The sequence below is a fragment of the Mobula birostris genome, chromosome 9 (genome assembly GCF_030028105.1).
Source record: "Mobula birostris isolate sMobBir1 chromosome 9, sMobBir1.hap1, whole genome shotgun sequence".
Classification (NCBI taxonomy): domain Eukaryota; kingdom Metazoa; phylum Chordata; class Chondrichthyes; order Myliobatiformes; family Myliobatidae; genus Mobula; species Mobula birostris.
Genome location: NC_092378.1, coordinates 70,002,731 through 70,018,253, shown reverse-complemented (window position 1 = coordinate 70,018,253; position 15,523 = coordinate 70,002,731). Strand labels below are relative to the sequence as shown.

Genomic DNA, 15,523 nt, shown 5'->3' with positions numbered 1-15,523 from the left:
GTGAAAAAATGAGGAAGGTGCAGGATAGATGTATTCCAAAAATAAAGAAATACTCAAATTGCAAAATAGTACAACTGTGGCTGACAAAAGGAAGTCAAAGCTAATGTAAAAGCAAAAGAGAGGGCATACAACAAAGAAAAAAATAGTGGGAAGACAGAGGATTGGGAAGCTTTTAAAAACCTAGAGAGAGCAACAGAAGGAGTCATTAAGGAGGGACAAGATGAAATATGAAACCAAGCTAGCAACAATATCAAAGTGGATAGTAAAAAGCTTTTTTCAAGTATGTAAATAAAAAATAAGAGAGATAAGAGTGGATATAGCACCACTTGAAACTGAGGCCGGAGAAATAATAATAGGGGGACAAGATGATGGCAGATAAACTAAAAAAGTATTTTGCATCAGTCTTTACTGTGGAAGACACTAGTAGTGTGCCAGATGATGAAGGATGTGAAGGAAGAGCAACTGCAGTTACTATTACAAGAGAGAAGGTGCTCAAAAAGCTGAAAGACATAAGGGTACATTAGTCACCCGGGCCAGGTGAACTGCACCCTGGGGTTCTGAAAGAGATAGCGGAAGAGATTGTGGAGGCATTAGTAATGATCTTTCAAAAATCATTGGACTCTGGCATAGTGCAAGAGGACTGGAAAATTGTAAGTGTCACTCTACTCTTTAAAAAAGGAGGAAGGCAGCAGAAAGGAAATTTTAGACCAGTTAGCCTGAGCTCAGTGGGTGGGAAGATGTTGGGAGTCAAACGTTAAGGATGAGATTATGGAGTACTTGGTGACACAGGACAAGATAGGACAAAGTCAGCATGCTTTCCATAAGGGAAAAACTTGCCTGACAAACCTGTTGGAATTCTTTGAGAAGATCACACATAGCGTAGATAAAGGGGATGCAGTGGATGCTGTTATTTGGACTTTCAGAAGGCCTTTGACAAGGTGCAACACATGAGGCTGCTTACCAAGTTAAGAGCCCATGGTATTACAGGAAAGCTACTGGCACGGTTAGAGTATTGGATGATTGGTAGGAGGCAGTAAGTGGAAATAAAAGTATCCTTTTCTGGTTGGCTGCCAGTGACCACTAGTGTTCCGCAGGGGTCGGTGTTGGGACGACTTCTTTTTATGCTGTATATCAATGATTTAGATGATGGAACAGATGGCTTTGCTCCAAGTTTGCCGATGGTACAAAGATTGGAGGAGGGGAAGGTAGTGTTGAGGAAACAGGTAGGATGCAAAAAGACTTAGACAGATTAAGAGAATGGGTAAGAATATGCCAAATGAAATACAATGTTGGGAAATGCATGGTCATGCACTTTGGTAGTAGAAATAAATGTGCGGATTATTTTCTAAATGGGGAGAAAATACAAAAATCTAAGATGCAAAAGTACTTGAAAGTCCTTGTGAAGAACAACCTAAGGGTTAACTTGCAGGTAGAGTCAGTGGTGAGGAAGGCAAATGCAATGTTGGCATTCATTTCAAGAGGTCTAGAGTACAAGAGCAGGGATGTGATGCTGAGGCTTTATAAGGCACTGGTGAGGCCTCATCTTGAATATTGTGAACAGTTTTGGGCTCCTCATCTCAGAAAAGATGTGCTGGCATTGGAGTGGGTTCACAGGAGATTCACAAGGATGATTCTGGGAATGAAAGGGTTATCATACGAGGAACATTTGATAGCATTGGGTCTGTATCCACTGGAGTTTAGAAGGACGAAGGGGGGAACCTTATTGCAACCCTTCAACTGTTGAAAGACCTAGAGAAGGTAGATGTGGAAAGATGTTTGTTGTGGTGGGGGTGTCTAGGGCAAGCAGGCACAGCCTCAGCATAGAGGAGTGTTCATTTAAAAAAGTGATGCCTAGAAATTTCTTTAGCCAGAGGGTGGTGAATTTGTGGAATTTATTACCACAACCTGCTGTGGAGGCCAGGTCATTGGTTGTATTTAAGGCAGAGGTTTGAGAGGTTCTTGACTGGACAAGGCATCAAAGGTTACAGGAGAAGGCCAGGAAGTGGGGCTGAAGAGGGAAAAAAAAAGGATCATGGCAGAGAAGACTCTTTGGACCAAATGGCCTAATTCCGCTCCCTTGTCTTGTGGCCTTATGAATACAGGCCCTTTGGCCCAACCATTCCACACCAGCCATACTAACCCTCCAATAAGTCCCATTTTCCTGCATTTGGCCCTTGTCACTCTAAGCCCTGACCCTTTATTTAGCTATAGAAAATCGTCACTTGGTTCAAAAAATAAGGAGAAATATTATACAGGCAAAAGTGTAGGTACATGGAAAACGGAAGGCAGAGAATGTTTTACTAAATGATCAAATTGACTTCCATGCTTTTTGCTGCAACCCTGCCCCGTTCATGTGTGTTTACATTCACACACACAATATTGATTCAGCCACAGTAGCAACACACTGATTCATCATTGTCTTACAAGCCGTACAACCCAGGTCAGGTTCCTCTTGCTTCATTTGGTCAAATATGTTCAGTAGTCTACAATTCACTGTTACTATCAGCAATCCAAAATTAGCTCTAGTTTCAGCAATCATTTACCAGTGATTCCCTCGTCCAGCACACAAAGGCACTTACGCTACACAGTGAGTATAGTGCCCCGCCTAAATATTTGTCACAGGACAGCAAGCAGGCTTTAACAAGCACTGTACTGCTGCCATAAATAAAAACAAATTTCATGACGTATGTGAGTGATGATAAACCTGAGTCTGATATGGGCCTCTATTGCGGACTGAGAATGGGAAGGGGGGAGGAAGAGGGGAATCATGGTTGGGAAAAGGGGAAGGGAGAGGTGAGGGAGCGGGAAGCACTGGGGAGACATTCTGTAATGATCAACTGTTTGGAATCAAATGACCTTGCCTGATGTCTCAGCGCTGGGTGTGTCTGCACCTGCGCCAATTTCTGCCACCTGCTCTATGTCCCTCCTGTGGCACTCTACCTGCCATTCCCAACACCCTTCGCTCCTGCCAGATTTACAAACTTGTTCTCTGCTGCATGTTGATAAATACAGTGCCAAACAAAGCTGTGAAAATTCCTTAATTGTGTGATTACTTTGCAACAGGAACAAAATTAACATTATTAGATATAATATACAGATTTATGTATATATAATATTTGTATATTATAGAATATGTTATAAATATTTATCTTGTAATAAATAACAATGCTTTCTAAATACATTGAATTCCATTTGCTTGGCTATCAACTAATTGGGTCAGCCATTTGTTTGGAATACCTCTTAAAAGAACAAAAACTAATTGGAAAATTGTCCCTTCATTTATTTGGGATACTATACTGGGGCAGGAGACTGTTGCTGAACAGTTTTCTACCTAAAGTCATCGTGTGCACTTGCATAGCTGTTAGACATTACACCGTGCTTACAGCAAACAGTTTTTAAATAGCATCAGTTGCACGTGCTTGTGTGCAAAAAGCAGTGATTTTTGTTGTGATACTTGGTGAGGAATAAGCAGTAAGACAATTAAAACTGTTTTGCTCACTGCTGTTTGAAGCATTGATGCTTGAAGATGCCCCAAACATCTTCAAGTGAAAATGAAACCATTTCACTACTTCTACAAGTTAGGAACTCCTTTTCCCTTTTAAGGTGGATGGGATTCTGTGGAAGACCCTGTGCTGGAGCTACACTCAGACTTTGGTTCTTTGCGGTGGTGGGAACTGCTCCCATGGGCTCACAGCTGGCCGCTTTTCAATACCCCAAGGACACAGCCTAAAAGACGAGCATGCTTTCGGGCTTCAGGTTTTGCGGCCCTGTGGACAGGCTAATTCTATGCTGGTACTGGCAACTGAAGCGTCACGGGAGAGAACGGAAAATGAGGAACAGCGGATCAGCTGTCGGAGACTGTGTATTTGGTGAGCTGTGTATTCTCTTTCTCTCTCTCATTGGTGGGTGAGAGACTATTGCCGATTCGTGAATCACAGAACTTGGGGGAAAAAAAACGGCATGACAGACTTCTAACACTGTCAGTCAGCCAGTTATGTCTCTCTTCTTGCTGTGAAAGGGAACACCTCTTTTTCCCTTTATTAGGGATAGAGAGAGAGCCTGTGGTATGTCAAATTGTCCAGTGAATGATTAGTTTTTGTTGTACCACAGATCATGGTCTTTACTATTGCTTGCTTGGTGGGTGGAGGGTGCTGATGCTTTTTTTTTTGAAGGTGGTGGTGGGGTGGGGGAGGGTTGTTGCTTTGCTGCTGCTTGTGTGTGGGGGGGAGAAGGAGGGGCTTTGGGGCACTCTTCTGTTTTTATGGATGTCTGTGAAGAAAAAGAATTTCAGGATGTATATTGTATACACCTCTCTGATATTAAATGGAACTACTGAACTACTGAATTTGGAGGTATCGGCAACTCACTTGAATGTTACAATGAAAATGAAGATTTAGAGTCATAAAGAAGTTCCCCATAACCCCCCCCCCCCATACCCCCTACTATCCATGTACCTATACAAACATTCTATAAACATAGATATTTAGCCCACATGGATCACTTGTGCTGGCAGCTCATTCCACATACTCTTGACCCTCTAAGTGAAGAGGTTTCCCCTCCTGTTCCCCTTAAACTTTTCACTTTACACCACTAAGCCATGACCTCTGGTTGTAATCCAACTCAACCTCAGTGGAAAAAGCTTGGCTGCATTTACCCTATCTATACCACTCATAATTTTGTATACCTCTATCAAATCTCCCCTCATTCATCTACGTTCTAAAGAATAAAGTCCTAAACTATTCCATCATTCCTTATAACTCAGGTCCTGCAGACCCGGCAACATCTTTGTAAATTTTCTCTGCACTCTTTCAACCTTGTTTACATCTTTCCTGTAGGCAGGTGACCAAAACTACACACAATACTCCAAATTAGGTGTCATCAACGTCTTATACAACTTCAACGTTACATCCCATCTGTACTCAATACATTGATTTTTGAAGGCCAATGTGCCAAAAGGTTTCTTTATGATTCTCCCTCTCTGTGACGCCACTTTCAACAAATTATGTACTTCTATTCCCAGATCCCTTTGTCCTACAGCACTCCTCACTGTGTAAGACCTACCCTAGTGGGTTGTACCAAAATGCAACACCTCACACGTGTCTGCAATAAATTCCATCTGCCATTTTTTCCAGCCCATTTTTCCAGCTGAAAGATGCAATCATCACAAGCATTGTATGAAGGCAGTTCATTATCTGCACTAGGTGTCTGCACTGATTTTGTTCATTCAGTCAATAAAATTAACACAGCAGCGTATACTGGATTAATTCCTCCATCGATAACTATTAGGAACTAATACAATGTTATTGTATTGTTAGTGTTTTAATTTTTCTGTATTTCATTTAAATACATAACTTGTTCCTCAGTAAGATGGTTGCTTGTCTCTTTTTAATATCTTTGTAATTATTTCCATAAAATCTCATCTAATTGGGACAGCCTTTTAATTAGGCTGAAATGTACTGGCCAATTAACTGATATGCCAATTAACCAGAAAACTATTACATATTATATAATAATATTGTATAATAAATTATATAATATATGTAATATTGATATAGCATTTAATATTACAAATGCCATTTATAAATTATTATTATTATATAAATCATAATAATTATTGTGTATAATACTTATGGACTTTTCTGGGCTGTTATGTCACACCTTTAATCACATCCTCCCAGCTAGACGCCACTCACAATAAAATGAAAATTGTACAGCCAGTCAAGGGTGCTTACTGGTCTGGTGTGGGCTGAGGTAAAGTGACAATCAGAGAGTGTGAGGAGATCTGATGGAGTCATAGCTGGGGGTGGTAAGAGGACTTGACTGCTGGACAGTACTGTCAGACATACCATACAAGAACCATGTGCAAAGTGTGGGGGTGGTGTCAGGAGGATTTGGCCAAGAATTTGATATTACAGGGTTGGACGAGAGACCCAATGGTGGTGATTGGCCGTGGGGTAAGGAGACTGCTCTGAGGTCAACTGGACCACCAGAGATAGCATGATGAGGAATACAAGTGAACGCTAAGGGAGAATACGTTGATGTCTCTGGCCTCATTGCCAGTGGAACAGGGAAGCAGGGTGCCTCACAGCTAATGCTGAGCCAGATTTCATCTCTTGTTAAGGCCTGCTTTGGCAGGAGTGGCCTATAAAGTTCACAGCTCTTGGAGGTGGCGATGGATTTTGTAGAACTGATGTCAAGACGTATGCTCACATTCCAGTGATTGCACAAGTCTGGTGTTTTCTCTGTGCAAATAGGCCATAACGAGAGAACCTGGACTGAAACTTTATAAACGGAATACATATTCACTTTGCATCCTGTTGTGTGCAGAGGTCAGATTTTAGATAAAGTTCTTTTGCATAGTGCACATAAAAGCAGCGTGCAGAGTGGTGAAAAAATTGATCTACCGTAAGTAGTTTGCTGGTACATTGAACTTCAATAAGCCCAAAACCCTATCGCTAACTGTATATATAAAGAACAGAATGTGGAATCTTCTACTCTGTATGTGACATCTATTGACAAACCGACTCAAAGAGACAAAGATGGGGCTGGATTTCTTGTCTAAATTAGAGCATGGCTTGGAGTAATTTTCTTGGCTTCAGTCAGAGAAAGCAAAAAAGGAAAAATCTCGGTAGTTTTTTTTCCCCTCTCCTCTTTACATTTGCTCAGTTAGGACAGTGGAGATACCAGTATTTGAATGTTCCTCTTGCAAGATGTGGGAAGGCAGTGAGACCTCCAGTGTCTGTGTCCGTGTCAGCTACACCTGCAAGAAGTGCAGCCAGCTGCGGCTTCTAACAAACTACATTAGGGAGCTGGAGCTGGATGAACTCCAGATTATTTGGGAGGCTGAAGAGGTGATAGGTCGACATATAGAGAGGTAGTTACACCCAAGGTGCAGGACACAGGAAACGAGGTGACAGTCTGGAAGGGGAAAGGGGTTAAGGAGCCAGTGCAGAGTACCCTGTGGCCATCCCCCTCAACAACGTACATCACTTTGGATATTGCTGAGGGGGTAACCTCGCAGGGTAAAGTCACAGAGGTCGAGTCTCTGGCTCCGGGTCCGGTTCTGTGACTCGGGGCGGGCGGGGGGGGGGGGTGGTGGGAGAGAGAAGAGGTGTACTGTGGTGATAGGGGATTCATTAGTCAGGAGAACAGAAAGGAAGTTCTGTGGGCCAGAACAAGATTCCCAAGTGGTATGTTGCCACCCGAGTGCCAGGGTCCCGACACCTCAGATCGAGTCCTCAGCATTCTTGAGAGGGAGGGTGAACAGTCCATGTAGGAACCGACGACATGGATGGGATGAGTGACGAGGTTCTACATAGGGAGTTTAGGGAGTTAGGTGCTAAGTTACAAGGCAGGACCCTCCAGGGTTGTGATCTCAAGATCGCTACCCATATCACTTGCCAGTAAAGTCAGAAGTAGGAAGATTTTAACTCATGGCTAAAGAGTTGCTGTAGGAGAGAGGGCATAAGATTTTTGGATCATTGGGCTTTCTTTCAGGGAAGGTGGGATCTATACAGGAGAGATGGTTTGCACCTGAACTGGAAGGTTTGTTAATGCTGCACAGTGGGGTTTAAACTAAAATTGCGATGGATGGGAACCAGAATGCCAGAACAGTTAGTGGAGAGGTTGTGGAGGCAGATGTTATTAAGATTTCAGGCAAAATCAGGAATCAAAAGGTTGAACATGGTACAACTAGTGTCCTGAGCTGGGTATATTTCACTGCAAGAGGTATTGTAGGAAAGGCAGATGAGCTCAGGGCATGGATCAACACCTGGAATTATGATATTGTAACCGCTAGAGAGACTCAGTTGCAGGAGAGGCAGGACTGGCAGTTCAATATTCCAGGGTTCCTTTGTTTTCGACGTGATAGAATGGGAGGGATTAAAGGAGGAGGGGTGGTGTTACTAGCCAGGGCAGGTGTCATGGCAGTGCTCCATCAGGACAGACTGCAGAACTTGTCTGGTGAGGCATTATGGCTGGAACTGAGAAATAAGAAAGATATCACCATGTTAATGGGGCTCTAGTGCACACCATTCAACAGACCTAGGGATTAACAGGAACAAATTTGCAGAGAGATTGCAAACTGTTGCAAGAAACATCAGGTTGTTATAGCAAATGATTTTAACTTCCCACATATTGACTGGAATCCCATACCGTAAAAAGACAAGATGGGCTAGAGTTTGTTATAAGTGTTCAGGGAAGTTTCCTTCATCAGCGCATTGAAGTCTCAATGAGAGAGCGTGTGATACTGGATCTGCTATTATGGAATGAGACAGGGCAGGAGACAGAATTTTCTGTAGAGGAACACTTTGCATCTTGTAACCACAATGACATTAGTTTCAAAGTAAGTATGCAAAGAAATAAGTCTTGTCCACGGGTTGAGATTCTAAATTGGAGAAAGGCCAATTTTGATGGTATTAGAAATGATCTGACAAGTGTGGATTGGGACAGGCTCTTATCCGGCAAAGGTGTACTTGGAACGTGGGAGGCTTTCAAAAGCGAAATTTTGAGGTACAATGCTTGCATGTGCTTGTCAGAATAACAGGCGAAGATAACAGTAGGAAACCTTGTTTTTCAGAAGATATTGAGGCCCTGTGAAGTGAAAATGGAGAGGCATGGCAGCTATAGGCAAGTAGGAACAAATGAGGTGTTTATGGAATACAAGAAATGTAAGTGAACACTCAAGAAGGCTAAAAGAATGCATGAAGTTGCTCGAGCAGACAAGGCGAAGGACAATCCTAAAGGATTCTACAGATATGTTAAGAGCAAAAGGATTGAAAGGGACAGAATTGGTCCTCCAGGAGACCAGAATGGGAATTCATGTGTGGAGCCAAAACACATGGGGGAGATCTTAAGTAATTTTTTTGCATCTGTATTTACTCAGGAGACAGACACAGAGTCTATAGAAGTGAGGTAAAGTGGCATCAACTTCATAGACTCTGTACAGATTACAGAGGAGGAGGTGTTTGCTATCCTAAGGCAAATCAGGGTGGATAACTCCCCAGGGCCTGACAAGGTGTTCCCACAGACCCTACGGGAGGCAGGTGCAGAAAATGCTGGAGCCCTGGAAGAGATATTTAAAATGTCCTTAGTGACAGGTGAGGTACCAGTGGATTGGAGGATAGCCAATGTTGTTCCACTGTTTAAAAAAGGCTCTAAACACAGCAGGAAATTATAGGTGGCGAGTCTGACATCAGTTGTGGGAAAGTTATTGGAAGGTATTCTAAGGGACTGGATATAAAACTATTTGGATAGACATGAATTGATTAAGGATAGACAGCATGGCTTTGTGTGTGATAGGTCATGTTTACCCAGTCTTGTAGAGTTTTTCAAGGAGGTTATCTGGAAATTTGATGAAGGCAAGGATGTTAACTACATGGACTTTATTTAGGCCATTTGACAAGGTCTCACATGGGAGTTTGGTCAAGAAGGTTCAGTCGCTTGGCATTTAAGATGATGTAGTAGATTGGATCAGACTTTGGCATTGTGGGAGAAGCCAGAGAGTGGCAGTAGAGGATTGTCACTCTGACCGGAGGTATGTGACGAGTGGTGTACCACTGGGTCCTTGGTTGTTTGTCATCTATATTAATGTGATAATGTGGTTAACTGGATCAGCAAGATTGAAGATGCAAGGACAGTGAGGAAGGCTATCATGGCTTGCATCAGCTAGAAAAATGGCAGAAGGCATTTAATGGAGGCAAGTATGAGGTTTTGCACTTTGCGTAGGTCTTACGCAGTGAACAGTAGGGCACAGAGGAGTGTGGCAGAACAAAGGGATCTTGGAATACAGGTCCATAATTCATTGAAAGCGGCGTCACAGGTAGATAGGGTGGTAAAGAAAGCTTTTGGTACATTAGCCTTCATAAATCAATGTACTGAGTATAGGAGATTGGATGTCATGTTGAAGTTGTATAAGAAGTTGGTGAGCCTAATTTGGAGCATAGAGTGAAGTTTTGGTCACCTGCCTATAGGAAAGATGTAAATAATGTTGAAAGAGTCAGAGAAAATTTACAAGGATATTGCAGGGTCTGGAGGATTTGAGTTACAAGGAAAGATTGAAGAGGTTAGGACTGTATTCTTTAGAACATAGAAGACTGAAGGAGATCTGATAGAGCTATACAAAATCACAAGGGGTATGGATAGGTTAAATGCAAGCAGGCTTTTTCCACTGAGGTTGGATGGGACTGCAACCAGAGGTCATGGGTTAAGGGTGAAAGGTGAAAGATTTAAGGGGAACAGCAAGGGAAACTTTTTCGCTCAGAGCGTCGAGAGAGTGTGGAATGATTTGCCAGCACAAGTGGTGCATGCGAACTCAATTTCAATGTTTAAGAGAAGTTTGTATAGGTACATGGATGGTAGGGGTATGGAAAGCTATGGGCCGGTTGGTGCAGTTTGATGGGAGTAGGCAGTTCAAATGGTTTTGGTATGAACTAGATGGGCCAAAGGGCCTGTGTACTTCTCTATGACTCTGACATGACTTTGGCTGTAAGATTGGATACAATACTGTGCAAAAGTCTTAGGGACATATATATGGCCAGGTGCCTAAAACTCAAACAATACTGTATTTGTGTATGTGGAGCGGAGAATGACTTTGTAAATCCGGTGGGAGCAAAGAATGTTGGGAATGGCAAGGGTGGAACCGTGGATGGGCTGTGGGATAAGTGGCAGAGAGGGAGTGGCTTGGGTGCAGGCACACTCAACCTTTGAGACACCAGACAAGGTCACTTGATTCCAAACAACTGGTTTATTGATCATTACAGAATGTCTCTCTGGTGCTTCCTGCTCCCTTCCCTTTCACTTCCCCTTTTCCAAACCATGATTCCCCTCTCCCTGCCCCCTTTCCACTCTCAGTCCACAATAGAGACTCTATCAGAATCAGGTTTATCATGATGAAATCTACTTTTTTATGCGGCAGCAGTACAGTGCAATACATAAAATTACTTCAGGACTCAGTCATGGGCATTCTAGCTATACACATGTGCCTTAGACTTTTAAACAGTATTGTATACGGCTTGCTTATGGAGTGAGCTGTGATGAAAATTAAACCCATTCATTTCCTGTTGCACAGTTCAGTTACAATTATCAGTGACAGATGCTAAAACTCTCCTCTCCATGTTTATAGGGACTTTAGGCAGTGTTTATGATGGAGGAGCATGTGATTAATGAAGAATATAAAACATGGATGAAGAATGCTCCATCTTTTGTATGATGTGGTTATCATTCCTGCATTAAAATGGCCAAGTCTGACTGTACAGTGGTTACCTGATGAGGGAAAGTATGAATATAAACATAATTCAAATGGCAGTGTGCTGCCCACATTGATGGCAGTGGAGCTAGAAAGGAGCAGCCTACACATTAAACATCCTACACACTGACAATGGTGAATAACACTGCTAACCCCTTACTGGAAAGAAACAGCCTTTTAACAATAATTTTGGGACGGGAGTGTAGTTGGCCTGCAGTCTATTAATTTAGTCAAAATGATTTAGCTTGATAGAGGCGAATAAGATTATAAGAGGCCTAGATAGAGTGGACGGCCATCACTTTTTCCCTAGGGTAACAATGGCCAATACCAGAGGACATCCTTTTAAGGTGAGTGAGGGATGGTTTAGTGAGAATGTCAGAGGTGTTTTTTTTAATCATAGAGTGGTAAGTGGCTGGAAGACACTGCTGGGAGTGGTGGTTTACAGTGACACATTAGGAACACGTAAGAGAATTTTAGATAAGCACATGGATGGAAGAAAAACAGAAGGTTATTGGCAATGTAGGAGGGAAGTGTTAGATTGATTGCAGAGCGGGTTAAAAGGTCGGCACAACATCGTGGGCTGATGGGCCTGTGCTGTTCTATGTTCCATGAAAACAGGACCTTCTGTCCAATTCAATCATAACAACAAAATGCCTACCAAATTGCATTTGCTTGCTTTTGGCCCATGTCCCTCTAAACTCCTCCAGTCTATGTAGCTGCCCAAATGTTTTTTTTAAATACTGTCATTGTTCCTGCTTCTTCCAAATCGCCCAGCAGTTTATTCCATTTACCCATCAGCCTCTGGGTGCAATCTTGCCCTCTAGTGCTGTTTTCCTCCCCTTACCTTAAACCTACACCTTTTAGCATTAGACACCCCCTACTCCGGGAAAAGGACGGTGGCTATGTACCCTATCTACATCTCTCATGACTTGATAGATCTCTATAAATATCACCTCTCAGCTTCCTCTGCTTTGGAGAAAACTGTGCCAATCTATCTTCTGATATCCCTTTTGCCAATCAACTGTCCAGCTCTTGGTTCCATCCCTCCCCCTCCTGTCTTCTATCATTTCGGATCTCCCTCTCCCCCTCCCACTTTCAAATCTCTTACTAGCTCTTCTTTCAGTCAGTCCTGATGAAGGGTCTCGGTCCGAAACGCTGACTGTACCTCTTCCTACCAGCAACTTTTATATGTGTTGCTTGAAATTCCAGCATCTGCAGATTTCCTCGCGTTTGCCAATCTATCTTGTCCTCTTATAAACCAGACCCTCTCGACAAATTCCTTGTGAATCTCTTCTGCACCCTCTCTAGCTCACTCATACCCAGTACCCGGTGAGGCAACCAGAACCATACGCAGTACCCCAGGTGTGGTCTAAGCCACTTTGCTGGAAGGAGGAGGATATTTCAGAAGACCAAGTATTGAAAGCCTCCTCTGAGAACAGATAGGAGCCTGAAGAGGCAGACTTAACAACTTAGGAACAGCTTCTTTCCCTGTACCATCAGATTTCCTAATAGTCCATGAACACCTTCTGAGCGGTGTCTCAGAAAGGCAGTGTCTATTATTAAGGACCTCCAGCACCCAGGGCATGCCCTTTTCTCACTGTTACCATCAGGGAGGAGGTACAGAAGCCTGAAGGCACACACTCAGCTTCTTCCCCTCTGCCATCCGATTCCTGAATGGACATTGAACCTGTGAACACTACTTCACTTTTTTTTATAATATATGTTATTTCTGTTTTTCCACGATTTTTACTCTATTCAATATATGTATACCGTAATTTATTTATTATTATTTTTTCTTCTTCTGTGTTATGTATTCCATTGAATTGGGGTGTATGGGGTGTCAGGGAGGGGTAGCACCTCTGATGGGGGAACATGTTACGTCCTTTTCAAGTTGGTTGGTCCACCTTTGGTCCCCACCTGGCACTCAGCTCTCACCTGTGGCTCCCCGTAGCTGTTTGCATGCGACAGCGGCCACACCCCGGGCAACGGCTTCGACAAGCCGGCTAAACCAGGTGAGGGTAGCCGACGGGTCTCAAACCCTCGGTGAGATAGGGAGTTGTCTATCCCAGCATGTGAAGACAGACTCCAGCGGATTGAGCGGACGAGACTAATGGAAGGTCCAACAGTCAAGAAGGCGGCTTCTGCAAGCATCATGGAACGTGTAGAGCAGGACAAGACACAGAAGACGTCCCGGTCATCCACTGCGCCTAGTCCCATCTCCAGTCGTCTTGACTCTTGTCTTCCCACTGGATCCAGATGGGAATTGGAAAGAGAGAGTGAGGCTGATGCCGCGCAACTCTCCCTCACTTAAATCCAAATCACGCGCTAGTCTTGACACAATGCCGGTTGGTGGCATAGTGGCTTCAGCGCTGGACTTCAGGGCGAGAGGTCCTGAGTTCGAATCCCGCCGGCTCCCCTGCACACTCTCCATCCGTGCTGGGTTGAGCATTGAGCTAGCAACACGACCTCATAAAAAAAAAGTACTAATGGTGTCGAGGTCTTCACCATTAGCGATGGACGAACCTTATTCCATTGAGTTGCTGCTGCTAAGTTAACAAATTTCACGACACAGGCTGGTGACAATAAACCTGATTCTGATTACTCAGCTCTCTTCTCATACTATTTAATATTTCTTATTGTAATCTGGAGTGTATCTCATGTACTGCTGCTGTGAAACAACAGATTTCACGACATGTGTCAGTAATAACAAACCCGACTCTGTTTCAGACGTGGAAGCAATGGAGTCACTGAGGAGAAAGAGACAAGGTGGGAGGAGCTAGTAGTCAAGGTAGCTGTGGGAGTCAGCCGACTTATGGTGGGAATTGGCAGCTCTGCAAAGCCTTATGAGGAAAGAAGCAAAGGAAAAGCTTTAACATTTGTTCAGGGTAAGGATACGAATCAGAATCAGGTTTAATGTCGTGAGTTTTGTTGTTTTATGGCAGCAGTATATTGCAATACATGTTAACAAACACTATAAGTTACAATAAAGATGGAACAGACGATGGGCTGAATGGCAGAGCAGACTCGATGGGCCAAATGGTTTAATACTGCTCCTATGTCTTATGGCCTGCATAATGCAAATAGAGGGACCAGTAGTGAAAATGGTGAGCATTTCAAAGTTCCCGAGTGTCAATATCCCTCAAGATCTATCCTGAGCCTTACATATTGATGCAATTACAAAGAAGACATGGCAGCAACTATATTTCATTAGAAGTTTCAGGAGAATCGGAATGTCACCAAAGACACTTGCAAATTTCTATTGACGTACTGTGGAGAGTATTCTAACCTGTTGCATCACCGTCTGGTACAGAGGGGCCACTGCACAGGACCAGGAAAATCTGCAGGAAGTTGTAAACTCAGCCAGCTCCATCACGGGCACTGGGCTCCCCAGCATCGAGGACACCTTCAAAAGCCGATGTCTCAAGGCGGCATCTATCATCAAGGGCCCCCATCAGCAGGACATGCCCTCTTCTCATTGCTACCATCAGCGAGGAGGTACAGCAGCCTGAAGACACACACCCAACATTTCTGGAACAGCTTCTTCCCCTCCACCATCAGATCTCTGAACGGACACTTAACTCAAGAACATTCCCTCAGTATTTTTATTGTCCTCTCTTGTTATGCTACTTATTTAATTTACTTTTTTATATATACTTATTGTAATTTATAATTTTTATTACGTATTGCAATGTACTGCAGCAAAACAACAAAATTTCACAACATATGTCGGTGATATTAAACCTGGTTCAGATTCTGATTCTGATAGAGGTCACAAATTGTGTTATAACAAATGCACATTATGAAAACAAACATTTTGGCAGAACTACCGGTACTTAACTTGTATCATGGTAATGAGCCAAAAGGACAAAGTAATCCTGCTGAATTTAGAGAAATTACTTTTTGCTAATTTAATTCATTGTAGCGTGTGGGTGGTTACTGCCAGCATTTACTGCCTATCCCAAACTGTTCCAGAGATCCTGGTGGAGAACGACCCTGTGGAAATCTGAGTGGTTTACCAAGCCAGCATCAATAATAGTGCTATTCGTCTGGAGTCCTGTAAGCGATATACTGCATTCATAGTCCAAGGGGAGACATCTAGAATATTCTACTCAGAGGCAAAGTGAACTTGAATAGTTGGGACCAGAAGTGTCCCACTTAGGATGAAGAGACTGGCTTTGCACACCAAACTGACTCCCCACCGTAATAAACAGTGTCCGTCGATGCAGGTGCCTAATCATCAAAGACCTTCACCCTTTGCATTACTATCATATGGAAGGA

General features: G+C 43.2%; 1 protein-coding gene across 1 annotated transcript in view; it reads right to left on the bottom strand.

Moving 5' to 3' along the window:
• ppm1h (protein phosphatase, Mg2+/Mn2+ dependent, 1H) overlaps positions 1-15,523 on the bottom strand; it is a 237,750-nt gene that overhangs the window by 54,900 nt on the left and 167,327 nt on the right. The window lies entirely within an intron of this gene.